Genomic DNA, 19,122 nt, shown 5'->3' with positions numbered 1-19,122 from the left:
TAATGGCTGAATGCACACGTTTAAGCAGCACATGGTGGATTCGCTGCTCTGCAAATTGCTGTAGAAAAAAAGTAAAGTGCAAAAGCAGACAAAGAAATCTATAACCTTCTCGGTCTTTCACATTTGTTTGGGCCGTTCTTTGAAGCAGCTCGGAGCAGCGACAAGGATCGCGGAGAGATGCACCTGAAGCAGTTGTGTGCGGGCGGCCGAGGCGGCCGAGCCGCTCAATCGCGGCTTTCCAGCGGCGAAGGCGCAGCAGCAGTCAGAGGGAAGGCAGTGCGAGCCTCCTCGGCAGCGGCGGCGGCGGCGGCACCGGCACCAGCGCAGTTTCCCCTCTCCCCAGCCCTGACTCTACGCGCACATGCGCACTGCGCCCGCAGCCCTGGACCATTTGTCAGGACTACTCGTGAGACGGAGAAAAAAAAAAGAGAGAAAATTTGGGGGTAAGGAGCGCTTGATCAGATCTAATCTCTAATTAATCTGCAGATCAGCCTGCGCCAGAGCCATTCATTGATTTTTTTCTGGGTGAGGATGAAAGTTCTGAGACCTAGAGAGGGAAGGAAGCGCACCCTCGTCTTGGGAAAGAGATCAGGGGAGGGGAAGGAAAGAAGGGGTTTCTCCCCCACTTCTCTGCGCCTCTGGGAAAGAGGAGAAAACTTAATCCCGGGGAAAAAAAGTGGGCAAGTGACTCGGAAGCGGCTGGAGGGGGAGTCTGTGGGCATCTCACTCTGAAGTAGTGAGTGCGAGTGCGAAAGAGGAACAAAAGAGCGAGAAAAGAGAAAGGAAAAAATGGGGGGAGGAGAGACTTGTATTTTTTCCTCCTTTGCGCGCACACGGGGAAGGGTGTGGGGGGCCGTGCGGAAGGGAGCGGGCCAAGGCGGCCGCGTTCGGCCGTCGCCCGCGCGCAGGCAGCGGGATGCGTGTGGGCCCCCTCCCCCCGCCCGGAGCTTGTCACTTTGGTCGCTTTTTTGACACCGGGTGCTGGGTGGCGGCGCTGGGGGGGGGGGGGGGAGCGCGGCACCGCGGGGCTGCGAGTCCGGGGCGGCGGTGGGGGGGAAACGCGGCGGAGCCGCAGCCTCCCCGGGGGCGCCGAGCGCGGTCGGCCTGAGCCTAAGGGGGGGAGGGGGCGGCTTCGGGAGGGGACCGCGGGCACGATCGGTGCGGCGGCGGGAGGACGCGAGCCCCGGCGCGCCGCCCCTGCGGCCCCCTCCGCCCGTGTGGCCTTTGTGCCGAGCGCGCACCGGGTGAGCGAGCGGGCGGGCGGGCGAGCGAGCGGGCGGGCGGGCGAGCGCGACAAGTCCAAGTACGGGAGACCGAGGCAGTGGGAAAAGAGGCCGGGCCACTTTGCTCGCCAGCCAGCTCGGCTGCGGAGAACCGACTGGTTGAATGTGGCAGAGGCGCGTCTCGCTGGCGCGGCCGTGTGTGTGTGTGTGTGTGTGTGTGTGTGTGTGTGTGTATGTGTGTGAGTGTGTATGTGTGTGTGTGTGTATGTGTGTGTGAGTGTGTGTCTCTGTGGCTGTGTGTGTCTGTGTATGTGTCGGTGAGTGTGTGTCGGTGTGAGTGTGAGCGCGCGCCGAGAGGCCTCCCTCCGCGACTCGCACCGCGCACACGCACCCGCACCCGCACGCACACCCGAGCCGCGGCGGGGCCGGCGGCCGAGAGTTTGCGTGTGTGCTCTCCCCGCTCGCCACCTCCCCGCTCCCCGCCGCCGACTGTGGGAGAATTTCCTAGAGATCGCCTCCAATTTCCGCCATTTTGGGAAAGTTGCACGGAAAAAAAAAAAGAAGAAGAAGAAGAAGAAAGAAATAAAGCCTCCGCTGGATTTTTTTTTTTTTTTTCCTCCTGCTGGAAGCAGGAAAGTGCTTTTAGGGAACGCGGCGGCGCGGGCTCGACACTGCCGTCCCCGCGGGGTGGAGGACGCGGGGCCGGGCCGGGCACCCGCACCGTCGCGGCGATCTTCTCCGCGCAGCGCCGCCGGTGCGGGCGCGGGCGTGCGAGCGAGGCGAGGCGAGGCGGTGGCGGGCTGCGGCGGGGGCCGTGGAGCCTGCAACTTGTTTACCGCCGCCCCGGGTGGCCGAGGCCGGCGGCCGGGGTCCGCCTCGCCACCCGTGCGTGCGCCGATCTGCGCTCATGGGCTACTGTCTGGTCCACGCTCGCGTCCTGGGCCCGGCGGGGCCGGCCTCGCGCAGCGGCGGCGGGGCGGGGGAAGTAGAGGCCGGCGGGGGTGGGGATCGGGAAGCGCAGGAGCGGAGGCATCCGCCGCGCGCCCCGCCAGCCAGCCAGCCGCCGGCCGGAGGAGGAGGCAAACTTGAGAGCGGCGGGGCCAGGGGCGCACTGGCGGAGGGAAAACTTTAATCGCCTTCTTGGGAGAATAGAAAAAGGGAAAAAGAGAAAAGGAAAAAAAAATCCAAAAGGCAAAAAAGTGCATGTGTGTGGGGGTTTCTAGGACCCGAACCTCACGATCGGATCTGATCCGATCACGGCCCACCGCGGGGCCGTGAGAGAAAGTTGACCAGCGTGGCGGCTTTCTTCGCGTCCGGCCGTGGTGTCTGTCTGTCCGTCCGCGCTCCGACCAAACGGGTGGGAGATCCAGCCGCACTGCCGGGTCGCGTGGGTCAGGGCTCTTGCCCCACCCTTCCACGGGGACACGAAGGTAAACTCGCTTTGGTTTTTCCTTCTCTGTCCTCCTGCAGCCACCGCCCAGCTTCCTTTTCCTCTCCTTTCCCCGCTGATTTATTTTTCTTCTTTTTTTTGTTTTTTTAGGGGGGGGGGACCCGAAAAACGGAGTCTCTTTCCTTATGCAACTTTCTCGGGCGCAGTTTGCTGGGCCCATCCCCCCCGCCTTCTGCATCCCTTGGCCCGCTCCTTTGCCACCTTGGGGCTACCGCCAAAAGCATGCATTTAAGATCATCCAAAGTGCCCAGGAACAAAAATAGATGTTAAAGAATTGTTCTAAGTTAAGGGAAACTGAGACGAGAAATAAGAAACCGGTTTGAGTGTGTGTGTGTGTGGGGGGGGGGGGGAGGTGCGTCGCCTGGGATGAGTGAGTTGAATTTTCATTTCAATTTTCGTAGGTGGTTGGTTATGATGCCTTTATTGGTGTGGGGAGCCCGGGAAGCTCTGTACTGGCTACCTCGGTTGCGTGGATTTTTGCGCAAGTTTTTAGAAAAACACTGACTCGAGTAGAGAGCCGGAAAGTTTCAAGTGCAGCAAAATAGTGAGCCTGCAAAACTGGCCAAGGGGGGACCTCTAGTGGTTAAACGCATCTTAAGTTCGAGAGACAAGACCAAAGTTTGGCCTTTACTTGTAGCTACATGCAGTCCGTTTAGACGTGGAAGTAATTAGAAGACCTGAGTTGCAGCCAGATGTGAGAAAGGATGCTAGTCCGAAATAGAAGTTTTGTAAATCAGAGAACAATGACGTCTAAGCTTGCGGACCCTGTGATTTCCATCCTTTCTTGCATACAGTAAGAAAACCAAAGCTTTTTATTCTGAGATTTGAGATTGACACTCCCTAGATAAGAAAGTTTGTCTTCTGTTTACCATCATCTGTACCTCCGTTTTTTTTTTTTTTTATTTCCCCTCTTACGACTCATAGCAGGTAGCTTAATTCGGAATGTTAAGGAAAAGTCAAAATGAAACCTGTGCTTAGCACTTTGCAAAAAACTGAAAAAAAAACAAACCTGAAATTAGCTTTTATATGAACTGATCATTTTGTATGTGTCTCTGATGCATATAATCTCAGGCTAACAAATTATTCAACAATTTACGTATAAACTTACATAATATATACTCATAAAATACATAGTATCTTCTCGTAACGGTGTAATTTTGATTCACTGAGTAAAAACATTTATTTCAGTATACTTTGTATAATTTACGATTTAAACCACTTTATATATGCATGGGTTACATAACTATTTCCCAGTGTGTATTCTGTATTTAAAAAAAAAACATTGAATTTTAAGGATAAAAACAGGAGGGATTAAGGTTGTATAGAATCATTCTTGTAATTACCACCTGTCCGTCACAGTGAAAGAGACAGGGTCCATCCATCTATGTAGCTCAGGCTGGAGTTGAATTTGTATTTCCCTCCTGGTGCTTGGGTAACAGTCTTATTTACAATGGGAATTTTTATTATGTGGTTTAGAGTACGGGAATGATGTGAGTGATTAAAATTAATTTCACCTTACATGTACCTAGTTAATTTGAATACACAGTGCAGTGTGGTGTGATGGGTGTTGAGTTTGAATTGTATATTATGGATGCGAGGGCTTTATGAGAGTGCTTTGAGGGTGTTTGTTTGTTTGTTTGTTTGTTTTCCTTTTCCTCCAATATAATCAATGCTAGATCCTTAAAAGAAGTCTTGGGGGTACACAGCAGTTCTGAAGGTCACCAGACAGATGTCTTTCACTGGACACTTGGTTTCCAGTGCAGCTGGAAATTAAAGAGAGTGTGTGACAGGGTTAGTAGAAAGGAAAACAACAACAAAACTTAAGTTTGTGGGAACTGCTTTGAATGTTTGAACAAGTAGACAGTAGGCGTGCTTGAAAAGGTGAAAGAAGCATTGGGCAAAAAGGAGTGTCCCGTAGCGTATGTGTGCCTTTGGTATGGTTGCATGGGAGGCCAGAGACCAGCTTGAGTTGTTACAGTTACAAGCTTTCCTGCTCTGCTCCCAGTCATCCTTTTTTCCCCCCTCCCTCTCTCCAAACCTGGCTCACTGATTGGCTAGACTGGCTGGCCAGTGAGCTGCAGGCCCTCCCTCCAGTGCTCAGGTTACAGAGGAGAGCGCTCCGGGATTTAGGGATTTAGGGAAGTGCTGGGGAATCTGAACTCGGGTCTTTGTGCTTTCTTGGCTGTCTCTTTATTGACTTTGCCTTCTCCCAGTTCCTTGTTACTAGATTTTGGGGGAGGAGACGGGTAATGAAGGGTTTCTCTGTGTAGTCCTGGTTGTCCTAAAACTCTCCCTGTAGGCCAAGTTGGCCTCCAACTCACAGAGATGCACCCACCTCTGCCTCAGGCATTCTGGGATTAAAGGTGTGTGCCACTACCACTCAACCATTACTGTATTCTTTTTTTTGTTTTTGGTTTTGTGTGTGTGTGTGTGTGTGTGTGTGTGTGTAGCCATGGCTGTCCTGGAACCCACTTTGTAGACCAGGCTGGCCTCAAACTCAGCAATCCGCCTGCCTCTGCCTCCCGAGTGCTGGGATTAAAGGCATGCACCACCACGCCCGGCTCATTACTGAATTCTTACTGGCGGTTCAGTTCCTTTTTTTTTTTTTTTTTCTACTGAAAACAATTGATTGATCGATTGAAAAAGTGGGGAATCCAGAACAAAGCAGTAGTGAATCAATTAATACCTTCTATAGGTGGATATACAATGGTAGGGAAGAGACAGGAGCTTTAAATGCCTTTGCAGCCTGAGCTACAATTTTGTAGCTAAAATTTATGACAGTTTGGGGGGGGGGGGGTTAATTAACATGTAATTAACATTTAAGTGACTCCTATGAAGAAGCCCTTCTTCTGCCAGAGACCATGTCTTAGGGATGTAGCATAGACTTAGGAATTTTTGAAAACATTTCTATGGGAATATAGAAATGTTGTCTAATAAGTTCTTTTTGGTTATCCTGGAGGGTACTGGTTTACTCCCAACAAATAATCCAGGACCTTCCTTTAGGATCAAGGCCAGTCGCTGATGAGGGAAGCCAACTGCTGGGATAGAATATCTACATAGTGCTTTCTGTTCCTTATGCTGGTTCAACCCGTTAGTCTTCCTTTCTTCTTTTCCACTGACTTTCCTGCCCCCTCTGTCTTGAGATTTAAAGAGTTTGCTAATTCTTATTTGGCAGAAACAAAAAGGAATGAAGTTAACTTTCCTTTTAAATTTTATTGTTAGTATTTCTGTGTGTGTGTGTGTGTAAAGAGAAAGACAGACAGACAGACAGACAGACAGAGAGCAGAGAGGTTGTAAAAGTGGCACACCATATTACATGCATGACAGTTAGAAAACATCTTTGGAGTTACTTCTTCCTTTCCATCTTTATATGGGTCCTGGGGGTTGAAGTCAGCTTGTCAGGTACCTTTACCCTCTGAACAATCTCTCTGGACTCGGTTTTCTGAGCAGAACTAATTATCTTCTTCGAGTCAGGTGGATTACAAATGAAACTGAATGATGGCCAGAGTAAAAGTGATTGTGAACACTAGTTTATTGTCACTTCTGTTTGTGGATTGTCTTAAGTAGAGCAGCCGGTAGAATTCATAGATTTAGTTTTTGTCAGTGTGTGGATGGTGCTGCAGAGACAGTGGGCAGAAGCAGCTATAAGCCCATGCAAATAAGAGCATGGGCCTGGGGAGAGCGGGGTGGCCAGTGTAGTTTCTGTGTGCTGAATTCCAGACAGCACTTGTGAGTCTTTACTGGAAGAGACACCGTGCCCATGGACCCGGAATCAGATAAGTGAAGCCTGCAGTCTATCATCTTGTATGACTTACTGGGTCACCTTCACCTGGATTTCCCCTTCTGAAAAAATGGAAATACTGACATTTGCTCTTTGTGGAAGGAAGTTTCAAACTAAGATTTTGGGAATTGTGAAGAGGTATTCAAGTAGGTGATGGCCAGTTTACCCTCCCGGTGTGGCCAGGTTTGTGAAGTGCAGGACAGAATATACTTGTCAAAGATTTCTAGCAGTGTCCCTCCCTTCCTTCCTTCCTTCCTTCCTTCCTTCCTTCCTTCCTTCCTTCCTTCCTTCCTTCCCTCTTCCTTCTACTCTTCCCCATCCTCCCCTTCTTCTTTTTGAGACAGGATCTCAGATTGGTACCTCTAGCCTGGAACTCTATGTAGACCAGGCTGACCTGGAACTCACGGAAATCCTCCCACATTTGCTTCAGGGCACTGGGATTGAAGCTGTATGCCATCAAGCCTGCTTTGTCTGTCTTTTCCTTCTCTTCCTTTTTTTTTTTTTTTTTTTGTTTGTTTGTTTGTATGTTTGTTTTTAGATTTATTACTAATTTAAATGTGTACATACTTTGCCTGCATGTATGTCTGTGCATATTTGTGCTTGGTTCCTTCCAAAGTCAGAAGAAGCTGTTGGATCCCCTAGGACTGGAATTACAGATGGTTGCAAGCTGCCCAGTGGGAGTCGAACTCAGGTCCTCTGCTTAAGCAACAAGTACTCACTAACCACGGAGCACCATGGAGCACCACGGAGCACCACGGAGCACCACGGAGCACCATGGAGCCCACTCTCCAGATTGATTGTCTTTTGTTTCTTAAGAAAAAATATATTGGTAGAACCGAGCTTTACCATACTGCTGGTTACAAGGCATGAGCATTGTCCCAAATGAATAGAAGGGCTAAAAGAAAAAAAAATGTTTAAAAATAATGCCTACTCATTGACGTGGTAGTGTAAGGGGAGTATGGATTGATGCGTGGGAAATTGTTTGCCGTAGTTAACACTGTGATGGTATGCTTCAAGTCTCTCAGAAAAATAGGAGAAAACAGAAGACTGGGAGACAGTGATGGAAGGTCCTGAGGAGGACAGGAATTGATTTCTGAGAGTGGCTAGTTTTAAGGAAAAGCCCAAGTGAGACTTTCTTTCCCCCATATGTTTTCTAGCCATCTCTGTTGTCGTGTTTCTCATTATAGCCAATTCTAAAATCTAAATATGAAAAAAGAAATTCTATTATTATTTTTATCCTAACGATACTCAACCTGACAAAAGAAACCATCAGGCTTCAGTTTTGTTAGTTTTATTTCATCTCCCTTTTATAAATTATCCAATTAGTATCCTAAGGGTCTAGGAAGTGAGTAGTGGAGGAGGGAAGATGTACTTGTCCATTTAGTTAATCCTGGAGACATTGAGAGGTAGCTCTGGAGTAAACTCTGCTTTTTGGTTTTGCTTAATTTAAAATTTATGAATATGGATGTTTTGTCTGTACGTATGTCTGTGAACCACTTGTGTCTAGGAGGTCAGAAGAGATTTAGCATCTCCTGGATCTGGACTTACAGATGGTTGTGAATCAACATGTAGACACAGGGAATTAAACATGGGTCCCCTGCAAGAGCAGCAAGTGCTGTTAACCCCTGAACCATCTCTTCAATTCATGGTATTTTATTTTTAGCAATTATGTGTTGTCATAGATAAGACACCTGTGATTTATGATAGATAGAGCAGAAGAAAATTTATGAGAAGTAACTTTATATGGTATGTCACAGTGGAACCCTTGGAGTCTCATGGATAGATAGTCATGGGATCTTCATTCAAGCAGTGTCTTTGGTTTCTTAAGTAGTAGCTACTGGCTTTTAACAGTGTTGAAATGTGAAAGTCTAGGTTTTGTTCCAGGGGAGCTCCCAGGATCTTTAGCCTAGAAGGAGCGATAACTGAGAGCTCTGCTAATTGTAACAACTGCTGGAGTCAGTTCTAGTGTATACATAGCAATAGTGTAACAATTCCACTTTGGGTCCTGAAAGAGTACACAGGCTATAGGTGCCTTAAGAAGCCAGCAGAGTCAGGAAACATGAACTTGGGTGCTAGCTTGTGATGCTATGCTATTCCTGGTTGTCAACTTGGAATATAACTTGACTATATCCGGAATGAACTACAATCCAGAATTGGAGAGCTCACCTGTGATCCAGATCTTGAGGCTGGAAGATACAAGTTTGTGACCTGGATCTTGGCATGGAGATCTTGAGGCATAGTGGCCTTGAAAAGCTTAAGCCCAGCCAAGGTAGTATATGCCTTTAATCCCGGGAGACTAAGGCAAGGTCCCTGAGTTCAAGGTCAGCCTGGGACAAAGCAAGTCACACATTCTGCTGGAGCCCTTTATAAAGACATTGGAAGAAGGAAGATTCACTCTTCTGGTGGCATTTTCTTGCCAGCACATCTGTTGGAATCTGCTTCTACAGAAGACTGAAGGCTGAAACAACAGCCTCGTGGGACTGAGCAACCACTAGCCTCTTGGACTCTTCAGTATTAGGGTGTAGTTACATGATCCGAGTTTATTGTCCAATCATTGAATGTTGTGTCTACAAAAACCACCAAACATCAGTCTTTAGCCTCATAAAGTGAGTTCATAATCTAGAGAGATAAGCTGTACACAGATGGTGGTGCACAAACAAACCCATGATTAAGTGTGAGTGAATGGAGGAGATAAAGTCACAGATTCATGGTATATCGCGCTTGTTAGCCACATTGCTGTCCTAGAGATGGGTGAGAGAGCATGCCCTATTAATAGCGTGTTTGTTTCTATCAGATTCTTCTGTAATCTTGAATTTTCTGTATTATTACTTCTTGTTTGGAGACAGTGTTTTACTGTGTAGTTCAAGGCAGCTTCAAACACAAATGTAGCCTAGGTTGCCCTTGAACTCTCACTTCTCTTGCTTCAGCCTCCTCATGTGTACTCCCACATCCATTGGTTATGTTTCTTTCAAAGTAAACTAGCCCAAAGAGATACTTAGTAACTTGTCCAGAGATATCTCTTACTATTTGAAAAGGCGAGGGCCAGAGAAAATGATACTATAGGCTAACAGTCCTAAGACTTTTCTGCTTTGTTTAGATTTCTGATTTGCTTTGCTTTGCTTTTCCTTTTTTTTTTCTCTTTCCTCTTCTCTCTTCTTCTTTCCTCTTTTTCCTCCTCCTCCTCCTCCTCCTCCTCCTCTCCTTCCCTCCTCTTCCTTCTTCCACAGGCTTTCTCTGTGTAGCCCTGTGTATCCTAGAATTTACTCTGTAGATCATGCTGATCCCAAACTTGGAAAACCACTGCCTCCAACTGTAGGATTGGGATTAAAGGTGTGTGCCACTACTGCCTGGCTAGATCTCTGTTTTTCACACAGTAGTGCCTAGAGTTAAAGTAAAAACGTCTTTCCAGATTAGTGTATTTTCTTTAATATATTGGCTCATATTAAAGGGTTGGTGGGAAGAAAATATTGATCCTTTTTGGTTTGTTTGTTTGTTTGTTTGTTTCCAAGACAGGGTTTCTTTGTGTTGCCCTGGGTGTTCTGGGACTAGCTCTGTAGACCAAGCTGGCTTGGCACTCAACAGCGATCTGACTGCCTCTGCCTCTTGACTGCTGGGATTAAAGACACGCACATCCACCACCTGATTCTATCCTTTGTACAAATTGAGACTTGAGGAAAGTTCAGTTATTGAGCTTTGCTGAAAGTCCTTTCTGTCTCGAGATGACACAACGTATTAGCAAAATAGTAGAAAGGAATTGTGGCTGGGATTGTGACTCAGTGGTAGAGAAATCATTGTCCTAGCATGTGTGAGACTCTGTCTTCAAACCTCTTTAGCACAGAAACAAGTGGCATTCTAGTTTACTGATATAGACTGAAAAGATAATGGAATTTACTCAGCATCCAGGGTTGTAAAAGAAAGAAACTTAAAGGATATATATATACACAATCATATATCCTTTCTGATAAATAAATATATATATATTTATATATGTATATATGTATGTGTATATATATTATATATATATATTTTATATATGTATATATGTATGTGTATATATATACACACAATCATATATCCTTTCTGATAAATAAATATATATATATTTATATTTATTTATCAGAAAGGATATATGATTGTGTGTATATATGTATGTGTATATATATCAGACAGAGAGAATATATCAGGCGGGTGGGGTAGGTGGGGTAGTATCCTACAATAAAAATGTATTTAATAACCTGTATTAGAAATATTTCAGCAACCAATGCTATAATTATGGTGCTAAATTCAGATCAGGAGGCCATTTGTGTGATGAGGAAAGAGACTGTTTCTTTATTTGTGTGGCAGTGGCCGTGAATATCCGCTATGTGAGTTGTATCACATCAAACAAGTCTTTAGTGTGACGTAAAGTTGTCATTTCTTGTGTTGATTATAGGGCAGTCGATTGTTCAAATTCGATGCTGCTTTTCCTCCCACCTACTGTGTGCTAGCTGAGCTCTAAGTAGGGCTATACCTTTATATTGTATATTGTTATGTTTCTTTTAAATCAAAATAGTTTAGCTTCGACAGTGTTTTGAGTAAGGTTGTTTATCCTGCAAAATCAACAGAGTATTTTCTGCATCTGTTTCAATATTGACTTCTGAACACTGAATTGGAAGGTCTGCATGGCTAATTGCACTTGGGTGTTAAATAATCTAAATAATTCACCCTGTTGGTATGGTCTTACTTGGTGGATGTATCTTAGCTGCTCAATATGTTGATAAGGGAGGCTGGCTACAAATGGTTATTGAGATAAGCCTGGAGGCATGACTTCTGTGTGAAAAAGAAAATCTGGTCAAATCTAATTTATTACACGCAAAAAAAAAAAGGAATAGAGTGTAAATGCTTCCATTTTTGCTCCATGTTCTATAAAAATATGAAGCAGAATTAGAAGGTACCACACTTAGCATTTAAAAAAAACTTATGAAATGAAATAAAAGGAGCAAGACACCACTTTTAGCTTTCTTTCTTTTAAATTTAAATCCATGCATATGTAGCAAAAGCCTAGAAGTGTCTGTGTCAGACAGGTTCTTGTTCTTTTTCTGGCCGGTGGAGCTCTCTAATGGTGTAAAGTTTCTAGTGTAACCATTCTAGGGTAGTATGCTGATGAGATGATGTCATTTTTAAGAACATCGTTTCTTTGCTCTGAGATGCCTTCTATCGGTACACTGAGTGTGAGCTCAGAAGCATCTATAGGAACGTATTAAATAAATAGGCCATCATCCGTTGTCCGTTAATGTCAGTTAATGAGATTTCAGTTTCTCTGTACATTTTTTTTCTTGAAAGACATTTTTTCATTTTCTGTTCCTCCTTTAGAGGAAGTAAATACGTTTTGGCCACAGAACCTCATTCTTTACCTCTGACAGGAACAAACTGAGGGGGCAGGAAGTTGAGATTTTGTAAAGGTTGTCAGGAAGACCTGTGCATCCAGTCTTCATGACTGCACAGGCAGCAGGCCACAGAGACACACTTACACTGTAACTGAGACAGGTCTTACTGCAATATAGTCAGGCAGGCACATGGGCAGAGAACGATAGGGGCTGATCATTCTAATTACAGAGTTTGTATTTAAAAGTTTCATAGGTTTTAAAGCCTCTTGGGTTTCTGTTGCCCAGGGCCAGGGGAGAATAGAAGACTGATAGCCTTAAGGATTGGTTCTTGATTGTTCTTTGGTTTCTCACATCATCATAATAATCTTAACGTTTTGTCTGCTTGGAATATGTGAACCTGGACCCTCAGGGCAGAAGTTATCATCTCTCCACTACAGATCCCAATTCCAATATGTGTGTAACTCAGTTCTTATCAGGCCCGGCAAGTAGAGGATCAAAGCTTGTGTCTGTCATGCTTGATTTGAAAGGGAAATTCTTCTTTGTAGGCAATATGTGTTTGTTGAGAGATGCTTCAAGTGCGAGTTTAGATCTCTTGTGTCCTTATTGAATAAGCCCATTTAAGAGGTTTGAATTTAACTTCTTTTGATGTGTTCTTCACTGACGCTTAAGTGGGGGTCGTTTCTTGGAGCACCAATGCTATGCCTCTGCCAAGCAGAGAAATAAGTACTTAGCAGCTGAGTTGTCAGCTGGGAGTTTTCACTGGAGGACATGACATGGGTAGATAAGTGGATTTCTCTCCCTCTGGTCTGTTGTCTCTCCACTCCCATCCCCCCTTTTAATTTTTTCAGTATAGAGGCTTAAATGTGGAGCAAGCACTGAACCTCTGTTCTCCTTTTTGATCACTGTGTGTGTGTCTGTGTGTGTGTGTGTGTGTCTGTCTGTCTGTCTGCCTGTGTCTGTATGTGTCTGTGTATAGGTGCACATGGATGCGTGCAGACAACCTCATGTATGTTTACCAAAGTACCTCACATCTTTTAATTGAGACAAGGTCTCATTTGCCTGGAACTTTCAGCGAGTAGGCAAGGCATTTAAGTAGCCAACACACTCAAGGGATTCGCCTTCTCACTGTTGCTGGGACTCTGTGTGCACTTTGTGCTTTTTATGTGCATTCTAGGGCTCTGAACCTAGCTTCTTCCTCTAGTCACCAGGCATCACTTTACCAAGTGATCCATCTCCCTCTCCAGCCCTGGGTCAGTCAGTCGAGAAACTTTATTTATACCTATCATGAGGGTCAGTCAGTCAAGAAACTTTATTTATACCTATCATGAGTCTTTGTGAGGGATTTAAAAAATTACCAAATCAAGTTCTACTTAAAAGCTTTCCTTTCCTTTCCTTTCCTTTCCTTTCCTTTCCTTTCCTTTCCTTTCCTTTCCTTTCCTTTCCTTTCCTTTCCTTTCCTTCCCTCCCCTCCCCTCGCCCCCTCCCCTCGCCTCTCCTCTTTTCTTCCTCTTCCTCTTCCTCTTCCTCTCTTCTTCCTCCCCTTCCCCTTACCTTTTCTTTTCTTTCTTTTCTTTTCTTTTCTTTTCTTTTCTTTTCTTTTGGTTTTGTTTTATGTGCATTGGTGTTTTGTTTACATGCACGTCTGTAAGAGGGTGTCAGATCTCCTAGAACTGGAATTATAGACAGTTGGGAGCTGCCATGTAGGTGCTGGGAGTTGAATCCTGGTTCTTTGGAAGACCAGCCAACTCTCTTAATAGTGACATGTCTCCAGCCCCTTTAAAAGCTTTCTCATGTTGATCAGGATGCAGGTTCGGTCCTCCAGGCTCTTCTCTTGCATCTCCCTGAGATGCACACATCCCACTGCTCATGCAGAGACGCTCCTGTACAGCCAGAAGTCCTCTCTCGGAAGGGCCCCTCCTTTCTCTCTTTTCTGCTACCTCTCCCTATAATGCATCCCATGCTTTCTGTTGCCTCTCTACATGCTCTCTGGAAGGCAGGTCTTATAACCACTGCTGTTGGCATGTGAGACACTTTTAATGTTTTCTTAGCACAGATTTCACAGGAGGGTCACCAGCCAGCAGCCACGTTTACAGTAGTTGTTCAGAAATTAGGTTTTTGTTATATTGTCTACTCTTGAATTGTTAAACTATCTTCTTCCTTCCTGCCAGCCTGCCTGCCTTTCTTTCTTTCTTTCTTTCTTTCTTTCTTTCTTTCTTTCTTTCTTTCTTTCTTTCTTTCTTTCTTTCTTTCCTTCCTTCCTTCTTTCCTTCCTTCCTTCCTTCCTTCCTTCCTTCCTTCCTTCCTTCCTTCCTTCCTTCCTTCCTTCCTTTATTTTGGATAAAGAATTGGCAAAACTATGTTACTGACCATCTATTTGGGAGAACTTAGAAACTCAAATTTTCTTTGAAATGAAATCTACCTGTTTATGAAGTCTCAAGCCATTGTTAGCAACAGCCTCAAGCCCCAGTGTCTGGACCTCTGAGTAAGTACAGAGGGATTCATCCAGCTGTGGCACCAGCCTTGGCACGGGTACCCCTGCCCTGCCCTGCTCTGCTCACAGTGTGTGGGATCCTTGGGCTGGGAGGAGCATGGGAATCAACAAATAGATTGCTTCCCTTTCTGCAGGATGACAGACACATCCAACGAGTATGTTGTTGTTGTGGTGGTGACCCCAAACCATAAAATTGACTTCATTGCTGCATTGTTACAGTGCTGCTGTTACAAACTGTAATGTGAATATTTGTGCTTTCCAAGGGTCTTAGGTGACCCCTGTGAAAAGGCCTTTTGACTCAAAGGGGTTGAGACCCACAGATTGAGAACCACTGGTCTAGAGTGTAACCATAAGGACCTCTTATGTAAAGAGCTACTTTAAAACAATTTTTATATAAGAATTTCATTTATGAGAGCTTTATTTACATTGTTTCCCTTCTCCTTCCAACTCCTTTCCTGTCCCACCCCTGTCAAATTCATGACCCTTTTCTATATTTATTATTGTTACACACACATACGTAAGTATTAAATACAATTTGCTGAGTCCATTTAGTGTTGTTCATCTGTGTATGCTTTTAGGGTTAATGTCCTCATATTGGATAACCATTTAGGAGCCACATCCCTGGGGAAGACTGAGTCTCCTTCTCCAAGCAATCATTAGTTGTCTGTAGTTCATACTCTAGGGGTGGGGCCTGGTGAGATTTCCCTGATCCATGTTGACATGTCAACTGGAGGTATCATTTTGTATGTCACTATGGCTCAGGCACCCTTATCATATCGTTGTGATTTCATGACTGTAGCGTCCCTGTAATATAGAAAACATGCAATCTCACAGCAGACATCCTGGTCCTCTGGCTCTTAGTATGGTTCTGCCTCCTTTTCTATGACACTTTAGCCTTAGGTGTAGAAGTTGTGTTGTGGATGCATTACATGGGGGTGGGCACCACCCAGTCAAATATTTTCTCATTTGGCCAGTTCTATAATGGTCTGTGTTTGAAAAGAACTACTTTTAATGTAGCCATCTTAGCATCTTCTAATATAGGTTTGAACAAAAGTGGTTCATGATAGTAGTAGTTGAAATAAACTGCGGGGGGGGGGGGGGGAACACTGATTATTTAGGTTGATTGCTTTTGTTTTTCGTTTTACACAGGTTCTCCTACCTTAGCCCTGACTGTTCTGGAGCTCACTATGTAGTTCAAACTGGTCAAGGACTTTAGAATCTCTCCCACCTCAGAGTCCCTAGTGCTGACATCACGAGCATGAGCAACCACATCTGGCGGGCTGTCTCTAAGATCCCTGAACAATTTTCACATTCTCTCCAAAACCTTATAAACTAAACAGTTAGAATAGGCTTATATTGTGTTTGACTGTTTTCTTGGGGAGATAGAGACCTTGCTTTCTAGCATATTACATGGCTTGCCTAATCTTCATAGTTAGCTAAGAAAAATGAGGAGCTGGCAATGTAGGAAAGGTGAGAGAGGAGGAAGGGGAGGAGGAGGGGGAGGAGGAGGAGGAGGAGGAGGATGGTCATGGTGGGCAAACAGTGAAGGAAAGACAAGGTTCACCTGTGGGGCCTGGAGGAGGCCTAGCATTTTCATATACAGCCCTGCTAGGTGAGCAGCACAAACCAGTTGCTAAAGAATGATTTCTTTCTTTCTTTCTTTCTTTCTTTCTTTCTTTCTTTCTTTCTTTCTTTCTTTCTTTCTTTCTCTCTCTCTCTCTCTCTCTCTCTCTCTCTCTTTCTTTCTTTCTTTCTCACTCTCCCCCTCCCCTTCTCTCTCCCCCCTCCCCCTCTCCCCTCCTCCCCCTCCCTCTCTCTCTCTTGCGAATGGGTCTCATGAGGTAGCCCCGTCTATCCCAGAACCTTTATAACTCAGGCTAGCCTTGAACTCCCAAAGATCCAGCTTTCTCTGCCTCTGCCCTCCCAGTTCCAGGATTAAACGTGTGTTCCAGCAAGCATGTTCATTGATCTTAAGCAGGCCTTCCTACCTCTGATGTGGTTTTTTTTTTCCACTGTACTGTCACTCTTTTACACAATTGTCATTCTGTTTGGCTCATGGTAATGATTTTAGTGCCCCTGATTCACGATCACATAAGGGATTAAGGTGTGCTATCTTTGTAACCAAAGCCTAGGAAGATAAGTCGGTCTCCATCAGGCAGTAATACGTCAGGCCTCTCCTGTGAGTCACACACCTTTAGTCATGTTCTCTGAATTTTAATGTGATTCTGCTCTGAAGTAATGTATCCCCCATTGAATAACCTGGGCTTACAACCTTAGCATCGCTGTACCTTAATTTTGAAATTGCATCTGTTAAATGAAAAATGTAGCGTGGAGCTTCAAACAAAGAAGCTATAACATGATAGTGGTCATTTACCTGACTCTTTTTGGTTTGCTTTATCGTTTTGTGGTCCTAGGAACATATAATTTTAGCCAAGCACCATACTGCTGGACTACACCCTAACCCTTATTTAAGTTTTGTTTTTTTTGTTTGTTTTTAGTTATAAAAATCCTTTGGTTTTGATTGTGTGTGTGTGTGTGTGTGTGTGTGTGTGTGTGTGTGTATGTGTTTTGTGGGCTCATACCATATATATGGAGGTCAGCGGTTGACATCCAATGGCTTTCTTGATTATTCTCAGCATGGTCTCTTGCTCGAGGTCCCAGCTTCCTCTGCCGCTCTCCGCTTGCTGAGTGTTAGGATCAGGGGAAGCAGTGAGCAGTGTGGATGTTGTGGATCTGAATCTAGGCCTCAGTCCTTTGGGACATGGGTTTTTCACCGAGTCATGTCCCCAGCCTCTGTCTCTTTCTTTACTCTATCTGAGCACCATCTTAGCGTTCCTCTCACTATAACTTCTAGAGACATGCCTTGAGCATGACTGGCCAGATGACATGGCGTTGATGTCATCCTGGCTGGCTCCTTCCACCTGCTGTTCCAGACTTTGGGTGGGAGTTGGGCCTCTCTTTTCTTTTCTTTTGTGCTGAGCAGTTGTGTTCAGAGGACTCTTATCTTCTCTCCATCTCGTCTCTTTCCTTCAGAGTCGGCTCCAGAAACTTCTGCCTGTCTCGCAAAGCCTCTTTTATCTGCTCATGGCAGAAAACAAACAGGTGGCATGAAAGACTGTCTAGTCAAAGTGAGATGAGTCGATCTATGACATTTGTGAGGGCTAGGTCCCAAGCCACCTTCAATTCTCAAACTACGTTCTGTGAAATCACTAAAAGAAGACCAGAAATAATCTCTCTAGGCCCTCACTACGCATCTCTCTTGTTGAGTGATCTTTATGGTGTCGAGCACTAACTGAAATAAATTTGCACATCTTTTCTACTGGTATTCTTTGGAAGGCTTAGTGGCTGTGTTCACACGATGTGTCTGAGTCATTGCATTTGACATTTCTGTCTTCAGTTGATCTTGAAATGTCTATCTTGTGGCCAGGAACTATGGCTTTCATAAACATGTCCACGTTCCCTTTATTCTGTCGTCAACACTAGACTCCACTAGTAGTTAATTTTGCTTGTATGATTTCTCTTAAAAAAAAGTTTTATTTTAAAAATCATTTTATTTGCAGTGTTCATAGCAGTTAAGAATAAGCTCTCTGACTAAGAGCCCTACCTGGACGTAGGCCAGGCCTGGCAATGCGCGCCTGCCCCTCAGCTTATGAAGAATCATGTCTCTGAGGAAGCAATGATTAGGAAGTCTCACCACAACTTCAGGGGTTGATCAGGATGGTGGGGCTGTAAACACTGGGTCTGGGGGTGTATATGGTCTTTGCCATATGTTATACTGATAAGCATGCACTTAGAGTTAACTCCTCTCTCTCAGTAACCCAAGAGCTTCACAGGGCTAATTTTCCCATAGCGACTTCTACACCATTTTTTTCTCTTGTTGACATTAGTAGCAAATATTTTTGTGGGAAGACATGCCTCTTATAATATACTTTTAAATAAGCGTGAAGTAGGATTTAACATTTATATATTATATTTATATCATAACCTTTTTTTTAAAGCCTACAGCACCTGGTATTCCCAGGTGCTCCCCCATCCAAGTATTAACCTGGCCAGACCCTGCTTAGATATCATAACTTTTGAATGTATTGTTTTAACATTAGTTTTAATTTTAACATGGAGAAAGCTCAATGTGGCTGTTGTTGAACACTGTCTCCCCTCCTTTTGGACACAGCTGGAATTTCCAGTTGCTGACCGATCCTTCTAAACATAACTTATGTACATACAGGGGACATACTCCATATCTCCTTTGGTTTTATACAAATGGTAGCGCAGCATTTTTGTACTTTGCTTAAAATTAGTCATATTAATTCTATCTTGAATTATTTCTACATTAGAATGGAGTTTCCTCTTTGCCTTTCCCTGTGGCATTTTATGCCATGGCATTGAACTGTTGTAACTCTCTACCTACGAAGAACCCACACACACACACACACACACACACACACACACACACACACGAGTATCTAGTAGGATCATTTTCTAGAAGCAGACTTCCTGAGTTGGAGGATAAAGTCTGGGTTGTTAGTTCATAGTACTTTTAACTTACAATGATTATTAGAGGCCCAACCACCTTCAGCTTCATAACATAAAATATTTGTTGTTTGTTTGCTTTGTCTTGGGCTTTCTATGCCTGAGTTATCTCCTCAGTCTCCTCACATGGGTTTTCTGAGTGTGTGATGCTACTTGAAGACAGATTTGCCTACATAGAAGCACTGAACATACACTCCTCCCAAAATAATCAAAAACAAAGGAAAAACAATCTGGTCTTATTAACATCTAATGGGACAGTGCTATTAACATCATGTGGGGAG

At 44.7% G+C, this 19,122-nt stretch overlaps 1 protein-coding gene across 10 annotated transcripts in view; it reads left to right on the top strand.

Annotated features, from left to right (window-relative positions):
- The first annotated feature begins 317 nt into the window (after positions 1-317).
- The window catches only part of L3mbtl3 (L3MBTL3 histone methyl-lysine binding protein), a 101,576-nt gene continuing 82,771 nt past the window's right edge, over positions 318-19,122 (top strand). For 3 of the 10 annotated variants that reach the window (NM_001347467.2, NM_001359254.1, NM_001359255.1), the window contains exon 1: positions 2,282-2,653. The gene's annotated coding sequence lies outside the window, so the exon portion shown is untranslated. Of the gene's footprint in view, positions 444-490; positions 526-634; positions 1,245-2,281; positions 2,654-19,122 lie in introns of those variants that run through there. The other 7 variants (XM_006512735.4, XM_006512732.4, XM_030245082.1 and 4 more) reach the window with 6 other exon arrangements.

The sequence above is a fragment of the Mus musculus genome, chromosome 10 (assembly GCF_000001635.26).
Source record: "Mus musculus strain C57BL/6J chromosome 10, GRCm38.p6 C57BL/6J".
NCBI lineage: Eukaryota > Metazoa > Chordata > Mammalia > Rodentia > Muridae > Mus > Mus musculus.
The sequence above is the reverse complement of the archived record's forward strand: the minus strand, read 5'-3'. Positions and strand labels throughout refer to the sequence as shown.